The following is a 12,312-nucleotide window of genomic DNA, read 5'->3' as shown; positions in this document are numbered from 1 at the left end:
CAGCCTGTCCTCTAGGACTGAGGGTGGAGCATGGAGCCAGGAGTGGAGGGAGGGTCTTAAACATACCTATGAAGAGTGCGTGCGTGCGTGCGTGCGTGCGTGCGTGCGTGCGTGCGTGCCAGCGTGCGAGAGAGGATGGGTGGTAGGTGGACAGTGAGAAAGACTACTGGGTTCATCTGCATGTGCACGTGGTGTATCAATGTGTGCAAGCTTGTTTTGAAGTTAATGTTTGTGTGCGTGTCTGTGTCTGTGTCTGTGTCTGTGTCTGTGTTTGTGTTTGTGTTTGTGTGTGTATGTGTCTGAGAGAGAAGCACCTCCCCTCTTTGTGATGGTTTATGCCTGATGTGAGTCATTGATTCACGCTTGTGTTTTTATTCAAAACTCTCCCCATGCACTCTAGTCTCTTTTCTTCCATCTCCTTTGTTGTGGGCTGATGCACTTTCACCTATCCAGAAATGCTGATTGGCAGAGTCAGCCAGGCCAGCAGCGGGTCACGCCCTTGGTACACACACAGCAGTGAAGGCTAGTGAAATAAAAAAATTGCTGTCTTTGAGTTTTCATGTCAAGGCTCTCACACACACAGACACACACGTGATGGTAAGGAAATACAGTTGGCATACACGCGCACACAGGTGTACACAATGAGTGAATTCATAAATCCATGCATACACACGCCTACGCACAAACTTTGAACACACAAAAATCCAATCAAACAGGCAAATGTTGCCAACGGACCCACATTTATTTTGACAAGTAAATTGCAGCTTCCTCTAACTTTTTCCCAAAAAGCTGCAGTTTAGAAGGAAACTGTACTTCACTGACCTTTCACAATTATTATATCGTTCCTATTCAGTGGCCCCCAGCAGCACACACACACACACACACACACACACACACACATACACACACACACACACACACACACACACACACACACACACACACACACACACACACACACACACACACACACACAGCATGCTATACCCACATGGGACTCTCTGTCTGTTCAGTCCAAAACCATTGATCCTTGGCCAGCAGAGACTGGATTGTCCCATGATGTCAGAAAACCTTCCTCCAGCAGTGCCGCCAGGTTCACTTCAGATGTCTCCCTCAGTCGAACTATTCTGTTCTGCCGCTGAGGAGGTGGAGCTCTAAGCTCCCTGAGAATCACTCTAATGTGATTATCCTGGCTCCATGGTCTTATAGGATGTTTTGTCACAAAGCAGTAAAGAAGCTAAATTACTCCATAATCCACTTTGTTTGTTTAACAGCTACACATCACAACTGATGAACAAGAGAAGAGGGAGGGAGCGGCAACAAAGAGGAAAGGCACTCGATGGAGAATGAAATCACGTTAAATGTGTGACAGAGAGTGATGAGTGGTTTGCTCCGAGTTTTTAAGGTTGTGAAAATACAACCGTGTAGAGACCCTGTATGAAGTATTGTATTTGGGAGCACATCAAGCCACATTATATTACTATTAACTATCATCAGGTAGAGCGTCTCTTGCGCATCATGTTCAGTTGCAGAGCAGCACTCAAGTTTAAAAGGAATGTGGAGATCTTTAAATATCTCAATCTATGACAACCTTTTCCTCAGAGATTTCTGGCTGGACATTTTCCCACATGTGTAGGCTTATTTCCAGCTCCTAGTATTATGCCAAAATTAAAAAAAATGACAGCTGTTTTCCTTTGAGAAGAAGTCTCCTCTGCAAAGACCTTTTAATGATTCTCCTACGGGGCCTCTTTATTCGAACAGGTGTTGACAATCGTGTGGTCAATCAGGGGCCCTCCTCTGCCTGGAGAAGATAAAGATGGAGACAGTCCTGGAATACACTGAACCGAATCAAAAAACAGTCACTCAATCAAGTTCACTTTTCACTCCAAAGTGTTTGGCGTCATCTCCGACTCTGTCAGAGACCACAAACATGGCTACCATCAACCTCAACACAGAGAGAGATGAGGCCTAACTAAACAGGTTTTTTTTTTTTTAACCTTTATTTATCAAGGTAAGTCGATTGAAAACAATTTCTCATTTGCAATGACGACCTGTTACATTCACACAGTTACACATTCATACCTGGAACCTGTCCAGTACAGGGCCTTGCTCAAGGGCACCTCAGTGGTGGTAATGAGGGAGGGACAAGCGCTGCTCTACTAAACGTTCCCTCTAGGGCTGCACGATATCAGGAAAACATGCGATATGCGATAAAATTGTTGAATATTGCGATGACGATATCACTTGCGATAATTAAACAAATACTTAAATATACAGTGTTAGTGTCTTTCTGCTTTGCTGGCTAACTCCTCACATAATCCAGTACAACCTCAGTCAGTAGCGTCTACATGGGAGATAAGCGTCTAGAGCAGTAGGGCTTCATGTGATTGGTGAAATATTTTTTACATGCAGAGTGTGAATGCATGGCACATGTAATAGGCTATAATTTATTGCAGTCCAAGCTGTCTTTGTGATACGCGTACCTCAATATCAACATTTGCGATAACGATAAATTTGCGATGTATTGTGCTGCCCTAGTTCCCTCAGAGGGACAAAAAGTCCAACAGAGACATTTGTCTTCCTGTAGGAAGGCCTCAATTAGGCCATGTCTTAGGTTAAGAAGTGCATAGAGCACAGAACAACACCTGGTCTTACAAAGTTGGCTCTGAAAGGTTAAGGAACATCTGAAGGAATCATTAACTGTCAGCCAAACCATGAATAACAGAGACAGAAGAAGAATTTGGGATTCACCTTGTGTGAATCAATAATAACCCGGAAAATATATTGTGGGAGAATACTTTGCCAATAAAGTGCACTTTTAGTTATCTCAAAGGTCCAATTACTGTTATTCTTCTTCAAGCTCTTTTCCACAAAATGCTACAAGCATGAATCACCACTGCAAACCTGTCACATTCCACTTTTATATTGGACATTGAAGTCAAGGCTCTTATACAGAGCTACAGTGCTTAAAAAGTTAAATATAAATGTATCTATATCACGATAAAATAGTACTTCATTTATGGGGTTGCTTTACCTAAATCCCACATAGTTTCAGCTTTATTTGCAGTTTTAACTATCCTATCTATCTATTTCTCCTCTGCCTGCCAGCACAGTGCAATGAAAGTTAAAGGAATTTTGATTGTCAATGGATGGATATCTCAAACACCTGGACAAATAAAACTGAAACTATTTGCATGGCTAAATACCACTAGAAATAAGTGAAGAAAATGTAAGTAATTTAGGTGAACCCTCCATTGTATCAGGCCTGTATTGAATGTAGAAGTGTAACATTAGCAGTTGCAGCGAAATGTCCTTAAAGAGGAACTCCAACAATTTTACACATCAAAGTGTGTTTACAGGTCTTGGGGAGTTCTATTGCCTATGAGAAAAAAAAGTTGTACAAATCCCTTTTTATGAGTTAATCAAATATTTTTGCATGATGCTAAACTTCATTTTATGAAGTAGCCACAGCTGTGAAAGCTGTGTTTGTGGTCTAAGAGAGGGCATGAGCTACAAGCTACAAGTGCTCTGTAAACAACAATCCTGCTGTTGGAAAGTGCAGAAATTATTAATTAATGTGTTTTGTTTACTTTATGTTCATTTTAAAAGACAGATTGTCCATGACATAATCTGTTCATGAAATTTCAAAGCATTAAGCGTAGCGAGGTGAATTAATTCATCATATATATCATAGCAAGCTCTGCATATGGTCACAGTATGATAGCCATAACCACTTTTCATAAAGGAATACAGCTATTATCTCTGTGTGATTTGTCATTCTAATAGCTGTAGAAGACATAGACAAATAAGCAGAATGGCAGACCTGTGACTCTCACTGCCAAGCTGGATGTTAATGGAAGCTTGTGAAGACAGATCTGATCCACTGGCCCTCGCTGGTACAGATGGATCATGCATGGATGTTGAATTGATGCAAGAAAATAAATTACGAACATGATCCAAATATTTGGTAAACTACAGTAGTACAGTATTCTAATGAATAATAGAACAAACTAAATATTAAATATGTTGCACCAAAATAAGTAGCCACTGGGATTTAGGAAAAACATGGATCGAGACGTTTCAAATTTCAAAGCATACATGCAGTATCAATATTTACAGTATGCGTAGCAAACAGGGGTCCTGAGAACTGGCCTCTCCTGCAGAAGGGTCTGGGATACATATGTATTTTCTTCAGGGTTGTTGTAACAGTCAAGAATTTAAACCTGTTTCTTTCTCTCATCTTTATCATCTGTTTCTTCTCCTCTTTGTTTGCACTTGGTTTATGTGGTCTGTTTTTTCAGAATGATGGATTTTCTGTATGCTCAACAAACATACAAAAGGATCAGATAAGGACAGGATAAACAACAAAGCAAATCAGAAATAGAAAATCAGCGAAAACAAACAATCAAGGGGAACAATGTTTTAATGGTTTTAACACAGCATGAGGATGTTTTTGAAATGTTTTGTTTTGACCCACTAATAAGAGTTGTGTTTAAGGATGTGCCATTTGAACCGTCAATCAGGGGAGGCTGCAACAGAAACAAACTTCGAAAGCTTTCAGCCCTGGGAGTATTTTCCTCCCTGTACACATTATTTGTCCATCCATCCTCCTCTTTCCTGCATCTCCTCTGTGGCATCAAAGTGGTTGGGAACAGGAAAAACAGGATAGTCTCTAATTCAAGCGTAAAAGATGGATAGAAGGCAATGGAATGGTAAATATCTGCATCCTGGAAAAAGAAAAACAGACACCATGAGGAGAAGCAATTTGAGGGATTAAGTGGAAAGGAAGAGATCACGGTAAATTAGAGAAGGAGGAGTGGGACTATCTAGTGAAGAAAAAGTAAGAAATGGGAACACCAGTGACGTCACAGTGGAATAAAGTGCACGGTTCAGTAGCATTGTGCCCACTGCCTTGAAAGTGATCGTCCAGAGAAAACAGACTGTAAGCACAATTTGATAGTTGTGGGAGGCAGTGTGGTGGTGTGTACACGGAGCGTGTACATGAGTGAGCAGCGCAGTGTGGAGCATGTTTCCATACAGATGGAAGTTTGTTTAGAGTAGCGTGAGTGTGAGAAGTGAGTTTGCAGATGGAGATGCAGATGTGGTGAATAGCACTCTGTGCGCTTTGGGGGTCTCTGGGATAAGCTGGCTGTGTAAAGACGGTTTTGCCCTCTGAATTTCCTCTACTTTTTCCAATGTCAGCCACCACCCCCACTGGATATGGATTCACAACCTGCAGTGAGTGTGAGTGTGTGAGTGTGAGTGTGTGTGTGTGTGTGTGTGTGTGTGTGTGTGTGTGTGTGTGCGTACGTGCGTGCATGCATACACAGCAGAGGATGCATCTCGTACATTATCTATGCATGTGCACATTCATGGGATTTTCAGGGCCCAGACCCCCAGGGGCCCCCAAAACCCTTGTTTTGGTCCTGTGTTGTTGTTATTAATGTGGCCACAATGGACATAAATTGTGTTTTTATTGTCGTGCTGCAATTTTATGCATATAATCTTGTTTGTGTTTCATTGTGTTCACTATGTTTCATTGTGTTCACTGTTTCATTATATTAATAGTTTACTGTTTAAGGAAGATTGTGTCTGTTTAAAGGAAGAGTTTTGTGAAGACGGTTATTTACTTTCTGAGTTAGATGAGAAGATTTATACCTCATTGATACCACTCTCATATTAGAGTGGTGTCAATCTTCTCATCTAACTCTCCACCAGAGAGCGAATAAAGGTATTTCCCAAAATTTCTAAATTGTGCTAATATAATTGAATTTCATTTTTCCTTAAATACAAATATCCCATGTATTTTGCTTTGTATATATTTTGCATATACTGTATATGTATACACATCTATATTGTTTTACCCAATATTGAAGCTCTGTCTTACAGCATCTTTTTAAAGACCTTTTAGTTGATATTGTGCTTAAATAGTGCAGATTTCTATTTAAGTTTGTCTTTGATCACATTACCACAAACACAAAGCAAACCTGGGTTCAGGTGGTATTCCAGCAAAAGAGTAATAGTTGGTTTCTGGTGCTCCAGGCAAAATATAATCAAGCTGCCATGTGTAGTCAGCAGTGTGCACTGCACTTGATTGATGCAGGCGAAACAGAGGGTATATTCACAATGCACATACAGAGTAGGAGGAGTTGGAGGTCAAAAGGAGCCCATTAGCTCAATTTTGCTGTGAGGCCGCCTATAGCAGGTTACTCTGGCCATGTGTACCTGTACGTCTTAATGCCGTACAGATTTTGCGTGTGTGAGGAGAAGAATGGCAGTGGATTGCAGATAACCCCCAGATGAACTTGTTTAGACAAATCTCCTTGAAGGAACATCCTGGAACATCCCTCTGTAAAACCCAAAAGATGGACAGAGTAAGACAGTGTTACATAAACATGAAGACATTTCAGACGAGTTGCGGCTGGAAAAAAAAAAACCACATTGACAATATAGGTGTATCTATTTCACTTTGTAAATACAAAGTCAGACAAAGAGGAAACCGGAGGAGAAAAGCAAGCCTTCCACTCAAGTGTTTTAAGTGAATGAAAGCAACGTAAACAGTATCAAGTCAATGTAAATCCAGGTTAGAAATCTCTAGATGTTTCACCTAACTAGGACTAAAGGTGAAAGCTGGATTGTAGCCCAAATGTGGACACACACATATAAACACACACTCATGCCACCTAAAAGGTGCAATGCTTTCTGTCAAAATGAGCATTTGTTTATTTCATATCAAGAAACCAGTGTTCCCCTGTGGAAAAGGAACTGTTGCGTGTGTATACATACCTACTTATCATATGTACTCCTGCGTGCATTGAGAGTGCTGACGTCATAGTGCTAATGATGATTATGATGATGGCGTATATTTATCTGCAGAGGTGGAAAAAGGTAGATCAGGGTTGAATGAGTGCAGTGTCAGGGGCTGCAGAGAGCGGAGCGCGAGCCAGGAAGAGAGAGGGAGCGAGGAAGAGGGAAAGTAGGGAAGAGGGGTGAATAGTTCTCTGTGTGGGGACCGAGAGAAAAGAGAGAGCCTCTTGTGGTATGTTTACATGTCAATGTAGTTCCTTGTCTGATTGATCGTATCTGTGTGTGTGTGTGTGTGTGTGTGTCACTGAGTGGGTTTTCACATTACAAATACTGGGCTTCCCCATGCTATAATTTATTTATTATATTATTATCTGGCCAATGCTAAGAGGGGGAATGTATTAAAAGGCCTGCTCCTGGTTATTCCACCATTGTGATTTATCATAGCATAAACCTACAAACCTCCTCCATTTGGCAGGCAGTGTAAATCCGAGCTTGGCTAGATGCTGCTTTGGACTGAAAGATACCAATGGAGGTATATTTCATAGGAGAATGAACCAAATCTGATGTGCTTAATGGAAATTAAAGGTAACTGCAAACAATAATGCCACAATTAGGCTACTCAGCTGTATTTATAAAATATTCCCAATATTCCAAATTATTGGAAAATATTACCAAAATGAAAAGTTAGTTTGCTTAATCCATGTTTTTCTGAACTGCACTGACCACTTCAATGCAATTTTTTACTAAAATCAATCTATTTAATTAGACATATGTGTTTATACAAGGGTGTTATCAGGAAACGACCCCTCACCGGCAGACACGCTCTGCTCTGCTTTGAAGCATGGTTTAAATAATGTGGGAACAATTGCTTTGAGTTGTGAGTGCAGATATAATGTGTTTCCTGAGTTTTAAAGCCGCTAAGGGGCTGATTAAATCAGGCTGGTTGTCATTATTCAACTAGCAAAGAGGGTGAGGAATGGGGGAGAAGATTGCTTTGGGATGGAAGGATGAAAAAGAAGATGGAAAGAGCCAAACAGAATACAGAGATCATAGGAGAAAATGGGTCTACGTTTTGTTTTCGCCATAAGGAGGAATCTGTTTAGTTATGTGGTGGAAAATCTGTGATATGATAGCAAGCAGGAAATGTCAAAGTGATAAGGGTGATTAAAAAGGAGGAGGGCAGACACACACACACACACACACTGACATGCACAAACAAACATGCATACATAAAAGAGGGTGTTCAGGAAGATGGTGTTCATCTCCTGTTACAATGAAACATTAATGTGTATCAGTCGCCATAGTGTGTTTGTAAGGTGTCAGGTTAGTGGTCTTCGCATAGGACCCTACTCACTCGTGGGGGTGTTTCTGCGTTTATGTGTACAGTACATGAAGTCTTGTGCATGCACACCTACCAGTTTCTGTTAGTTTAATGAAGCCGTATCATGTGTAAAATGAGTCTTAACACCTGATTGGGTGTCAGCCTGACCAAGGGTGCTAATCTGATACAGTAACATTGTTAGACCATGTCTAGACACACATGTATGGTAATTGTGTTTGTGCTAAGCATAGCGAAATCATGATCAACTGCCAGCAGATAATAAAACAACATAAAACAAAACAAACCTAGTCTGATAGAGCCAATGTGAAGTATATGCCGTAGTGTGACCGTGTTTATGGCAGTGTTTCTCAAGTTGCGTTACCCTACAGTTCCCATGGATATGAGACTGAGCCAGCTGTGGAAACATGGCAACAGTTTGTCCATTCAGGCCATAAAAAGGTCTTGATATACCAGTTTTTTACTCCTCTCCTTGGACAGAGGTGTCACTTCGACTTAGAAGTTTGGGATGTTGAATCAAACTGTTTTGTGTCCTGCTGAGCAACATGGCAGCACAAGCTCTGTCTCTTTCTCCATATAGGAGCAGGAAGTCCTGTGACGCAGTGAAGGCCATCTCTTTGAAGAATGCCACGTTACGCCTTTCACAAGTAACTGAAGAATATTAAGGGAGAACATATACATTGCTGTATTAGGCACTGAGGTGAGGCTCTTGCTACAAAGTAAATAGGAGGGCCCTGTTCTTCTTGGCTTTTCAGCGGATGTCCTAAGTACAATAGGTCATATAGAGAGCTACGTAAACAACCCAGCCAGACTCATAGGATCACTTAGCCATCATGCAGGCAATTAGCCTGAATAATTCCATAGTTATGAATACAAACCATGTCATTTGTCGTTGGTGTATAAACATTTTCTCAAGATTGAAGACATCCTGAGGAAGAGCACGAAGTTAAAGTAAAAGCTAAAGGTCTTGATAAACTTTTTATGGTAGTGTATAGTGTAAGAGTGAATGGGTGTGAACAAGGGTATAAAGAAAGACAGAAAGAGTTATATTTAGATTGAAGTCTTTGTGTGTCTTCTGTGAGTTGTCCAGTGGAAGAGAGCAGGGATTAGGGCTAATTTCATTTCCATGAAAAATGAGCTGGTGATGTACGTAGTTGACAGGGAACGAAAGGCATCAGAGCTTTGGCTTTTTGATTGTCCTGACTCCCTCTCCCTCTCTGACTCACCCCACACTCCCCAGTGCATCTCCTTAACCAAAATCTTAAAAACACCTTTAGGGGATTCTTTCCATGATTTTGTGTAATCATTTAATGACTCAATGAGAGTGTAGAAGAAATGTTGGTTGGCCTGCAATTAGCTGAACTAAGCCAGAACACTACACAGTAATTACCATGTAGACAAAGTGTGCACGGCTAAAGTTAGTGCAGGAGGGGAGATATAGCTAAATAGATTAGTTCTTATCTTGTGTGAAGACTAAACGGTTAACACTAGCGCTTTTTAAGTGCAACATACAATAATTGCTTGAAAATAACATCATGAGGTCATAGCAAAATCTGAAAAATGAAGCCATACGTTGAACACATAGACACACATATCTTCAGTTGGGCTCTGTGTGTTCTTTTTCTAAGATTAGGGAATTGGATGATAGGAAGCCATGGATAAGGATGGTGGAAGAGCTTTGAAGTGGGTAAACGGAAGGGGCCATGTAGGTATGTGCACTTGAGGGGTTGCTGAAAGACACTTTCGGTCAGCAGCAGTGAAAGAATGTGAGAAAACAAATAGTACAGGTGCAGAACTTTTCTCCTCAGAGCCAATAACAACTTGACGATACAAATGTTGAAAGTCAAATGTTTCAAAAGCCAGTCTGTTTATCAGTTTATAAGGCACATACAAACTACAAGGGCAACTTACTGCACATCATAAAACTAGGCTGTGCCCGTTGTTCCACCTTCATTCCTCCTTCATGAGAAAAGTTGGAAATACAAAAAAACAGTTGAGAATGGTTAAGTCAGAGACAGAAGAGGCTTATTGCTTCATTCCCTCTGGATTTACCCAAAGACATGGTTGACTATTCAAAGATGGCGAGAGATAAAAGAGGAGATTGATGGTAGGTCATCGCTACACTGTGTTTTTATATCGGCCTCGTCTTGGGTGGCTTTGCATTGGGTCTCATCAGGTATGTCACTGATTAGCCTGCCCTGAGGCCAGGTATGTTCCTGCCGCTAGTTAAAATCACACTATGTTCTCAGTCTGCAGCCTCCCAGTAGGGTCACCAGGATTGAGCATGCTACAAATTCACCCCTCTGACAGTGGAAAGTCAGCATACTCACTTCTTTCATTGGCACATATTCAATACAATTACATGAGCACAGTCTGACTGCCACAGAACCTCAGAAACCCACTTCAGTTTTTTTTAAGAACAATGGTATTTCACCCCCCCCCCGCTCCGTCCCAGACTTCAAATTTCATTCAGGAACCAGACAGCGTTTATGAAGAGCAGCGCAGACAAGAATCCTGCCGAGCTGTCACAGTGAATGGAGATATATAATCAAAGCTGAGTTTTCTGGTGGATTTGCAGAAATCTGTTTTCATCAAAACTCTTTAGAGATGCTTCACCCGAGGAGAGTGGGGAAAACACTGCAGACATTCAAAACAAGGGAGGGGGTCGAAATAGATAGAAATCAGGAAATAGTGCCAGATTATATGAGACGGAAAGAAGGGGCACAAGAGAAACCGCTCAGGATTGTATTTGACTAATATGTCAAGTACAAGATAGTTGTACTTAACATAGACAATGGTTCAGTAGGAAGGATTTGGAAGAAAACACAACATTTAAATGTCCCATTTCTCATTTTGAGAGTTTTAGAGGGATTGAACATGTATTTTAGTATGACATACAGTAAGTATACTCTCTAAATAGCATGTGCCTGGCAGCAGGTGGGAGAGGAGATGAATGTTCACAAAGCGCACAGAGCTGAATCAGTGGTCGTGGATAAAGATGTATTAAATTAAACTACATGAGTGTCGCTGTAAAATATGCTTTGTTTTGGCAACCAAGACAACACACTGAACACAGAGCTGGAAAGTGGGGGGTTGCTGAGTTGTCAGAGTGCCAAGACACTCAAATTTCAGGGGAGCAGAGTTGTGATGACATCACGGCAGTGTAATGCCGGTTGTCATGAGCACAGCATACTTGCCTTGATGTAATGTAACTCAGTGACACCTGAACTCACAGGAAAGGCACAGACGGTAAAACATTTAATAGCATTAGAGACAGAAAGATTGAAAGAGAGAAAGGGCAAGAGAGATTGGAAAAAAAGAGAGAAAGAACAAGGGAAATATTGACAGGCATGGAAGAATACATCAATACCCAATAAATCACTGCTTTTACCTCTCCTCCCTTCCGTTCTTCCTCTCCAGTATACATCTGGCCAAAGTGCTGCAGCGACCCTTGCTTTTTCTCTCTGATGAGAGACAACATATCCCAGATCACCCAGCGAGCAACACAAACCGACTAATTTATAATAAACATAAAACCAAACAGAAATAGCTCACAGACTCCTGTCGCTCTAACTTTGCCAAGAGGATTTTCAGTGCCGGGTCCACACTGGAACTCTGACAGGGCAGAATACCAGGGCAGGGCCATGGAAAGGGCTTGCTCATGTAGCACAGGTGGAATCAGTTTCTATCCCTGGAGCTAAGAGCATGGCTCCAGTAAAAGCATATGCAGATGTGTTTGCAGGCATATAATCATATAGTCTCCACACCGGTATGTACATACACATGGCTATGCAGGGATCCTCAGATTTCCTCCCCTGGTGAAAAAATAGAAAGCACTACGGGCTTACAAATTTCTTTTACAAGGTACAAAATTAGTGCTGGAGTCACATAAAACAAGCAGGCGTGTTTCTTTTCAAATAAGGAACTGTGTTTTAAGGTTAGAGTGGTGACCCCTTGTATGTATTTTGATCTTAGAGTGATATCACGGTGATCAAGTCAAGTCAAGTACGAAAGAAAGTCTAACTGCATGACCCCGGTTACATGTTACCATGTTAGCCTGCACATGCTCCTTGGAGTGTCCTTATCCATGGTAGTGAAACCCCAGCAGTTGAATGGATACATGCTCTGCAGGTAAACTAGCAATCAACCCACAAATAGGAAAAGTT

This window comes from Perca fluviatilis, chromosome 5 (assembly GCF_010015445.1).
Source record: "Perca fluviatilis chromosome 5, GENO_Pfluv_1.0, whole genome shotgun sequence".
Taxonomy (NCBI): Eukaryota; Metazoa; Chordata; class Actinopteri; order Perciformes; family Percidae; genus Perca; species Perca fluviatilis.
The sequence above is the reverse complement of the archived record's forward strand: the minus strand, read 5'-3'. Positions refer to the sequence as shown.